The sequence below is a fragment of the Rhea pennata genome, unplaced genomic scaffold (assembly GCF_028389875.1).
Source record: "Rhea pennata isolate bPtePen1 unplaced genomic scaffold, bPtePen1.pri scaffold_31, whole genome shotgun sequence".
Classification (NCBI taxonomy): domain Eukaryota; kingdom Metazoa; phylum Chordata; class Aves; order Rheiformes; family Rheidae; genus Rhea; species Rhea pennata.
In genome coordinates, this window is record NW_026907678.1 from 1,635,371 (window position 1) to 1,644,973 (window position 9,603).

General features: G+C 52.8%; 1 non-coding gene across 1 annotated transcript; it reads right to left on the minus strand.

The window, feature by feature from the left end:
- Positions 1-5,721: 5,721 nt before the first annotated feature.
- Positions 5,722-5,794, minus strand: TRNAK-CUU (transfer RNA lysine (anticodon CUU)). Its single transcript has one exon. It is a non-coding gene; the product is annotated as a tRNA-Lys (tRNA).
- Between the last annotated feature and the right edge of the window lie 3,809 nt (positions 5,795-9,603).

The following is a 9,603-nucleotide window of genomic DNA, read 5'->3' on the forward strand; positions in this document are numbered from 1 at the left end:
CCTTGGGCTCCAATGGCCTGGGGCTCTGCCCTGTCACAGCCCCACTGGCCTTAGCCCAAGTCCCAAATGCAGTTCATTTTCAGAACTAGAGCCTCCTGTAACACTTGGAAGCAATAGGAGCTACTTGAACGTTCAGTAGCTGCATACTACTTGAAGGAAAACACTTCCTTCCCACTTGCTCACAGTTCACTGCAGCCCACAACTTGCTCTGGAAGTTTGGACTGCCCTACACAGCGCAAAGGTTTGGCTTGCTTTCAGGTGGCCGTAGAGCAGCTGTCATTTCACACGACCACATACCCATGAGCAAAACAAAGCCTTGTTCCTGTCCGCTGAGCAAGGGGAACCTTTTTCCTGGTGCCGCCGTTGGTGGGGGTGAATCACTGCAGGCTGCTCTGTTTAGGCCACCCACTATCTCATGAGCAAACGCAGCACTAGAGCCTTCTGTGAGGTGTTAAACATCTCTGGAAGTCCGTATTTGCTTGCTCTTTCCAAAACAGCAGGCTGCAGCTGCCAAAGAGGTGCAAGCTGTGTGTTTCTTCACTTGTGAGGGCTGTTCGGGGTGTGTGGTGGGTGTCACTTACAAAACAGCCACGGCATGAGAGATGTAGGCTTTGTGTGTCCTGTGGTGGATCGTGGAGTAGGGCTCTACCCAGCCCCAGCTTGCACAGGGGCAGGCACTTGCCAGGCTCTAACAGTCTGGGGGCTCCATCCATGCCTCTGGCTGTGTGCTGCAAGTCACGCCCAGGGCAATGTCACAGCAGGAAATACCAGCACCCCAGGGTGCAGCAGGGTCCCCAAGAGCAGGGCAGGTCCAGTGTAGACGGGACTCTGTGCAACCCCCAAGGTACCTTGGGCCTAGGGGCTGGGCCATGCCATGGGGCTGCCGCTGCCCAGCCTGGCCCAGCTGCTGGCAGCAGCCCAGCCCCGCTCTGGCCCTGCGGCTCACCAGAGAGGAAACGCCACTCAAATTTGGAGACCTTTACCAGAGCAAAGGCTCTGGCCCATTCTCCACTCTCCATTGGCCTCCAACCTCCTCCATTCTGCCAGGCAGGCTTCAGATGCCTCCAGCCTTTGCAGATGCCAGCTTCCTCATCTTGGCAGGATGCTGCAATGCAAAGGACAGATTCCCTCTCGCACGCTGGCTGCGTCCCTTCCTGTCCCTGCCTGCTCCCAGACCCTGCACAGATGCTGCCACTGCAGATCTCCACCCCCTCCAATGCAGCACCAGCATCAGGCCCTCCCTGGGGCTGCACAGAGACACAGGGCATCGGGGGCTGGCCCAGGGCACCCCCCAAAACAGGGGAAAGCAGTGGCTGCTGCATCCACCCCAGGGCTCAGAATCCGTGACCCTGCAGCACAGTGCTCCATGCTGCTACACTCCCCTGGGCCTTAAAAGGAGGTGGCATAAACTTACTCTTGTTGTGGCATCTCCAGCCCTTGGGTCACTTTCTTCTGCTTCTCTGCTCAAGGCAGGGAGAGGAAGCTGTAGTTTTGGCCGACAGCTCTTAAATCTTTCTTCTCTTTGTTTTGAGCTTCTCTGGACAGAAGCCACCATTTTTCTCTGACGTTCTTCTGCCTCAAGGAGCAACCATGCTGCAAGGCAAACAGGGAGGAGGCATTTCAGATGGACCAGAGATCAGAGGAAACACCGCTCAGCAGACCAGGAGGCATCTCCTGATTGGACAGCCAATTGCACAACATTCAACTCCAAGGCCTGCATTTTCCAAACAAGTCCACATCAGTGGCTCCGTACCTCTGGCAATGGAGCCAAGAGACTTCTTCCTTTCTTCATTTTTTACACTAGTGTGCTTGGGAGTCAATCCTAATCCTTCAGATTAAAGCCTAGACTTACAAAACCATGCTCAATGCAAATACATCGCTCACGGAGCTTGTCCAACCCTCCCCTTCTACAGCACCACCTTCCTCCCGTGGCACTTCTTGTCATACTTTCTCCCTGCTTCACAAGTCTGAAAAGCAGTCACCTTATACATCCTCTCTTACATCCGTCAGCCCCTCAGACCTGCCTTCTCCCTTCTTTTGCTGTGCAAGCTCTTCTGATTTGGGGACACCTTCCTTTGCGGCTTTGCCCAGGTCTTGCTCATTTAAAAGCCTGGCAACCAGAAGGAGATGTCAGATGGCACACTCACCACAAGCTGCTACACACTTCCCACCGAGTCAGAAGACTTATGCCCAGGGGGCACATGAGCATAATCTCTCAGGAAGCTCTTCACAATTGCCTCCCGAGGATGGATCCCTCAAGAAGGACACACAACACTGCCAAGGGAAATGGCTGCCTCACACTCATCCTAGAGCACAGAGTTACCCAAAGCCAGTTCTCCAGGAGTCTCCCTTCATTCCAGGCACTCCAGCCTGGGCCTTTCTCCTCTCCTCTCCCATCAACTCCATCTCACGGATCAGTTTTGCCTGAACACGTCCTCGAGAAAGGAGGCGCTTGCCAGCAACACCCTCTGGAAGTACAAAACAAGGAAGATCTGCACTCCTGCATCGCTGGGACGGTTGCCACAAGGAGCACGTGCTGGTCTGCTCATGCATTGGCTACTGCAGACTGAGCACAGACTCCTCCAACCTTGGAGTCCCCTTCTCCATGTGCTCCTTGGCCCTCAAACACTCCTCACTGTGTCCAGCACTCTGCCTTCTTCTCCCTTCTTTCTCTGCATCAGCTCTACCGATTTGGCAGCTCATTGTGCCTCAGCCTTGCCCACGCACTGCTCATCTGCGATCCTGAAAACCAAGACACAGAAATGAAACCTCCCACAGGAGTCGCTCCAAAAACTGACACATGCTGCCAATCCAGCCAGGAGACTTTGAGTCCTTGGGCACCTGATCACAACCTCTCAGCACTACTACAGGCAACAGGGCAAAAGGAAACAGCTCCCTCACACACATGCAAGAACACAGGGTGCACCCAAAGCCACTTCCCAAGAGTCTCATCTCACTCCATACACTCCAGCACACACCTTTGTTCTCTTCTCTCCTGTTACCTCCTCCTCACTTGTTTGGAGTGGACAAGAGAGCCTCAGCAGAGGACCCACTCACCAGCAAGACCTTCTGGAAGTACAGGACAAGGAAGGTCTTCTCAAGATCTTCTCTGGGATGGAGACCACAGGAAGGACAGGCAACCCTGTCCATTCCTGGGTGACTGTAACCTGAGCGCACACTTCCAAGGAGGCCCTTGGACCTTTCCGATTCCCCATTTTGCTCCCCACTCCCTATCCCTTTCCTAAATGGACACATTGCACAGGGGGATTGCCTTGTCCCACTGCTTACCCAGGGCCACGTTCTCAAAAGCATGACAGCTGTTACCTTACCTCTTCGGCCCTTCTGCTCCCCAGAGCTGCCTTCTCTTGCCTTCTCTTTCTGGGCAGGCTCAATGAATTGGCTGGCAGCCTCTTGCTTGGCTTTGCTCAGGTACTGCTCATCTGCAAACCTGCAAATCAGAAGGACACACACATGAAGCCTCATGGGAGAGTCTTACCAAAAAACTGCTGCACACTTCCCTGCACACCAAAGACAACTCACATCCTTGGAGCATGTGCTCATAACCTCCCAGCATTGATACAGACAACATCACCAGCGAAAGGGCTGCCTCGCACATGCCCAGGTGACACAAAGCCATGCCCACAAGAGTCTCACCTCACTCATAGAATCATAGAATCAGCAAGGTTGGAAGGGACATCTGGAGATCATCTAGTCCAACCTCCCCACTCAGCAGGGTCACCTAGAGCATGGTAGGCAGGGTTGCTTCCAGGCGGGCCTTGAATATTTGCAGAGAAGGAGACTCCACTACCTCTCTGGGCAACCTGTTCCAGTGCTCCATCACTCTCACAGGGAAGAAATTCCCCCTCACCTTCAGGCGGAACTTCCTGTGCTTCAATTTCTGCCCATTGCCTCTTGTCCTGTCACACAGGGCAACTGAAAAGAGTTTGTCCCAGTCCCCTTGACACCCTCCCTTCAGGTACTTATACACATTGAGAAGATCCCCCCTCAGTCTTCTCTTCCCCAGGCTGAAGAGGCCCACCTCTCACAGCCTTTCTTCATAGGGCAGGTGCTCCAGCCCTCTGATGATCTTTGTAGCCCTTTGTAGCCCTACGCTGGACTCTCTCCAGTAGCTCCATGTCTCTCCTGTACTGGGGAGCCCAGAACTGGACACAGTCCTCCAGATGAGGCTTCCCCAGGGCTGAGTAGAGGGGCAGGATCACCTCCCTCGACCTGCTGGCAACACTCTTCCTAATGCACTCCAGGAGACCATTGGCCTTCTTGGCCACAAGGGCGCATTGCTGGCTAATGGTCAACCTGTCATCCTCCAGCACTCCCAGGTTTTCTCTGCAGAGCTGCTCTCCGGAACGTCAGCCCCCAGCTAGGATGATTCTTCCCTAGATGCACGATTCTGCACTTGCCCTTGTTGAAACTCAGGAGGTTTGTCTCTGCCCAGCTCTCCAGCTTGTCCAGGTCTCTCTGAATGGCAGCACATCCATCAGGTGTGTCAGCCACTCCTCCCAGCTTCGTGTCATCAGCAAACTTGCTGAGGAGGCACTCTGTCCCCTCATCCAGGTCATTGATGAAGAAGTTGAACAGGATGGGACCCAGTACTGAGCTCTGGGGGACGCCACTAGTCACAGGTCTCCCACTAGACTCCATGTCACTGATGATGACCCTCTGAGCTCTGCTTTTCAGCCAGTTTTCAATCCCCCTCACTCTCCACTCGTCTAACCCACACTTGCTGAGCTTCTCTAGGAGGATGTTATGGGAGACAGTGTCAAAAGCCTTGCTGAAGTCAAGGGACACAACGTGCACTGCTCTGCCCTCAGCTACCCAGCCAGTCAGTCTATCATAGAAGGCTATCAGGTTGGTTAAGCAGGATTTCCCCTTGGTGAATCCAAGCTGGCTACTCCTGATCACCATAGTTTCCTCCATCAGTCTGGAGATGACATCCAGAATGAGCTGTTCCATCCCCCTTTCTAAGGATGGAGGTGAGGCTGACTGGCCTATAGTTGCCTGGGTCCTCCTTCTTGCCCTTCTTGAAGACTGGAGTGACATTGGCTTTCTTCCAGTCCTCAGGCACCTCTCCACTTCTCCAGGACCTTTCCAAGATGATGGAGAGCAGCTTGGTAGCTTGGCAACAACATCCGCCAGCTCCCTCAGTACCCGTGGGTGCATCCCATCTGGGCCCATGGATCTGTGGATGTCTAGCCTGCCCAGAAGGTCTCTAATCCTTTCCTCCTCAACCAAAGGAAAGTCTTCCCTTCTCTGGACTTTCTCCCTCACATCCAGGCTACACGGTTAATGAGGGCTGCCCTTAGCAGTGACGACTGAAGCAAAGAAGGCATTCACTAATTCTGCCTTCTCTGTATCCCTTGTCACCAGGGCCCATGCCTGATGCAGTAGGAGGCCCACATTTTCCCTAGTCCTCCACTTGCTGCTGATATATTTGAAGAAGCCCTTCCTGTTGTCCTTGACATCCCTTGCAAGGCTCAACTCCAAATGGGCCTTAGCCTTCCTCACAGCATCTCTACATACTCTGACTATATTGCTATAATTCTCCCAAGGAGCCTGTCCCCTCTTGCACATTCTGTGTATTTTCTTCTTCTGTCTGAATTTGGCCAAGAGCTCCTTGCTCACCCACTCAGGCCTCCTGCCCCTTTTGCTGCACTTCTTACATCATAGGGATACACCACTCTTGAGCTTGAAGAAAAGCTCAAGCGCCCAACGTGGGGCTCGAACCCACAACCCTGAGATTAAGAGTCTCATGCTCTACCAACTGAGCTAGCCAGGCCACCTATTTGATGCTCTCCGGCTCGTGCCTTGGTCTCCTCGCCTGTCCCCTCCACATCACTGGTCTTCATTAAAGGAAGATGACTGCAGGAAATTATGCCCTTGACAGCAAGGCCCTCCTCTCGAATGACAAAATGGCAAAGTTCTTCACACCTGCACCACTTGGACGGTTTGCACAGGAAGGACATGCTGGCCTGCTCATGCATGGGCCTCTGTGGACAGAGCATTGACTCCTCGTGCTTTCCAGTCTGCTTTCCTATGAGGTTTTTGGCCCTCTCACACTCCTCATCTTGTTCGGCCTTCCCTTCCTGAAGGACCCTGTTGCTCCCTGGCGTCTTCTGGGGTCATTCTTTTCTCAGATCTGCATTCTGAAATGGGGGCCAGCTGGGACAGCCTGGCCACTGGAGAGGGTCTCTCTGGCATGGGAGACAGACAGGCCTATGAGGGGAAGACATACATACAGAGTCACGTGGCCCCCTACGATTGCTCTGTGTGGCGTTACAGTACCTTTTCTCTCAGCCTGCTCAGCAAAGGCCTTTCCTGAAGCTGCACCTTTATGCACAAACCTGGAAACAAGAAGGTGACAGTGCTTTCAGTATAGAGCAACACGGCCGCTGGCAGCCTCCACCAAGCAGCTGCAAAGAGGGAGAGCAGAGAGCTACTGTCAGCTCTCCTCTTTGACAAAGCAGAACACAGCACACGTTGGCAATATAGCTTAGGAGCCTGAGTTCATGTAACGCCAGTGCTGGGATGGGCACAAGAGGGCTTGTCAAGATCTGGTGGTGAGTCACCTTTCCAAGGATGCTTCTCAGGGGGAAAAAACAAACCCATGCAAGAAAGAGTCACATTTTGAGCTCGGAGGCTGTCTTCTGTAGTCTCACCTGCAAGAAAGGGAAGGAGCAGAAGAAGCTGGATGGGAGCAAAGTGGTAACTAACTTCCTCTCTCACACACTGGCAGAAGGGAAAGCAGGTCCTCCTCCCTGTGATACCACCTAAAGACTTCCCAAGGATTCCCAAGACACAAGAGTGACCATGGACTTCACTGAGAAACCTGCATTTGGCAGAGTTACTTCCCACTAGCTTCATGAGGAGACCAACCCTGGCAGCTACACCCTGTCTCCAGCAATAGTGACAGGTCAGGCCATCCCCAGGAAATTCATTCCTCACCCACAACTGAGCTGCTCAGCCCTCCCTGGGGTCAGAGAGAGGACGAGGAAACAACACAATCCCAAGCTCTAGCAATACCTGAGGAGCAAGAGAAAGTCATGCCATACTTCAAGTCAACTAGTTCAACACCATCCTGCCCAGTCTAAACCAAGCAGACACACGCATCATCCAGCACCACCACCACCATTCCCACAAGCACCTGTGCACCAGGGGGCTGCAGAGCTGACATTTTAACAGACCTCCAACTAGAAGCCCTCCACTGACCCCACCAGAGGGCTGTAGCTGAAATGAAGCCACGAGAAGGGCCTTGGAGAAGGGCATCCTCTCATCCGCTATGGGAAGGCATCTCCCGTGTTAGAGCCTGTCCCCTCCTGCTCCACAGGCACAAGCAGGTCCAGGCAGAAGAAACCAGGGGTAGTGGCTGGCCTTCCTCACAAGAAGCCAAGCTCATTCGAAGGAATTACAAGGTTTTGCAAAGAAAACAATCCAGCTCTAACATGGGCATTTCCAACAGCCTCTCTCGAGCCCAGCAGGAGCACCAGCATACCTTAGTCTTCTTCAGACATCACTCCTGGCCCTTCAGATGCGCTACACAAAGCCTCCCCCTCTCCCTGGCACACTGGCCATCACAATACTCACAGATCTGCCACTCAAGAGTGCAACTCATCACAAACACCTCACACAGCACAAGTCACAACAAGAGCAGCTCTCTGGCAGACCAAAAACTAGAACTGCTCGCACATCCACACTTAAGGAGCACCTGCTGCTTCCTGAAGAAAGACAAGCTGGGGGAAGCCATTAGCAACCTTGGGGCCAGAGGCAGGGAACGTAGGGGAAAGCGCACATACACTCTTGTGCCTTGTCTGCTCTGACAAGCTCTCAGCCCTGCTATTTCTCACTTTTCCTCCTGCCTCACTCAAAGCAGCAGCCCCATTTTGCAGATTTCAGGGCACAACTGCAGCATGTCCTGAACAGCTTCAGCAAGAGAATGCAGCTTGGCATTTGCTGTTGCCAACTCAGCTGCACCTTTTCCCTGATGGGGAAAAGGCAAAGGAGGGAGAGGCCAGGATACTTCACACCTGCTCCCAAGGGACTGTCCTCTCGCTTACAAACTCCTTCTCTCTGAGCTTTTTCTCATCTGCTTTTTCTCCAGCTCCCAGCCTCAGCCTTTCTCCAGCACTTGCTCTTTTCAGCACCGTGAAAGGGCCGCCTGCTAGCACACACCTTTCTGGACACCCTTCTTTCAACTCACACCCTCCTCTGATTCACAAAGGCAGCTTACAGGCATCAGCTCCCACCCAGCTAACCAGGGCCTTTCTGAGCAATACTCTTACGACACAGCAAAAGCTTCCTTTAACGACAGCTCTAACAGCATTCATTATATTGGTATCCTGATGTTAGCTACCACGGAAGAACCTTCTCTGAAATGGTGCCAGTCTCCCTGTCATGAGTCCAGGCATCTCCAGCTGCAGGAAGGGAATGCGGGCATTCAGGCCACCACCGATCACTGGGGCCCCTTTCTACCTTTGGGGGAATCTTTCCTCTTTAAAGACGATGGATTCATCTGCCACTGGTCCCTCACTGGCCCAGGGCTTGCAAAGCTACAATCCTTCCACTCACAAAAACTACTTGTTATGATAAAACAGTGGCTGAGGGTTGTGGCTGCCCACCATGGGCAGATCCTAGCTTGGTTTTGGTCCTTGTTTTGTCTCCTGGTAAAATACCCATTTCCAGAGAAAAGAGACAGTAAAATTCGTTGCAAAATGCTGACAACATGAATGCCAATTCCTATTTCCTTATGCCTCAGCTCCCTGGCACAACTAGGGCGAAGGAGCCCTTCCGGAGGTGGCTGTGCAGATTTTGCACTAATTTCAGCAGCGGCATCTACCTGCAAAGGGCACAATGTCCCAAGGTGCTTAGAGAAACCTATTTTCTGCATTTATGCTCCTCATCCTCCTGACTACAGCACCGGGGTGAAAAGGACTTGGCATGAAAAATGTACTCCCTTGTTGATTGGCTCAGGCCTGACATCGGTTTTACATTTGTTGTACTAGTGTGGCCAGACGCCTAAACAACAGTGTGAGAAAACTGATTAAACACGCCACTTTGCAGTACATTTCTCGGCACTTACAAGTCGGGCAAAGCAGGGGAAGGTGCTGGTTGCCGGCAGATATTGCCAGCACTGGCTGCCTGGTCACTGCCCAGGCTGCTTTGATGACTTTAGCACTGGAATGAGCGGACAAGGGCAGGTGACAGACTGGACGGAGGCTGCTCAAGTAGTTCTAGCTGTCGGGACAAGTAAAAGGCATTTTTACCCAAGGAGTGGACGAGCAGTGCTGAGCCTGAACCTTTTGCCTCTGAGAAGGGAGCGATAAAAGGGGAGCTGCTTTCAAAACAGGAGCAGAGCAGGAGCCTTTGTGAAGGCAGTTTGGATGAAGGTAAACAAGCAAAACCTGCCAGGAGAGGAGATTTCTGCAGCTTTTTTGACATTATGTTGGTAATGTAGAGGAAAAGGTGGGAATGAGGTCACCAGTGCATTGCAGACCTGCTGCTTTCAGAGCCTCCTCGCACTAGCTCTAAACCCTTTACTTGGGGTGTGCAGGCAGAGCTGGTTCGTGCAACTGGAAGGCTTTGTTTTTACAC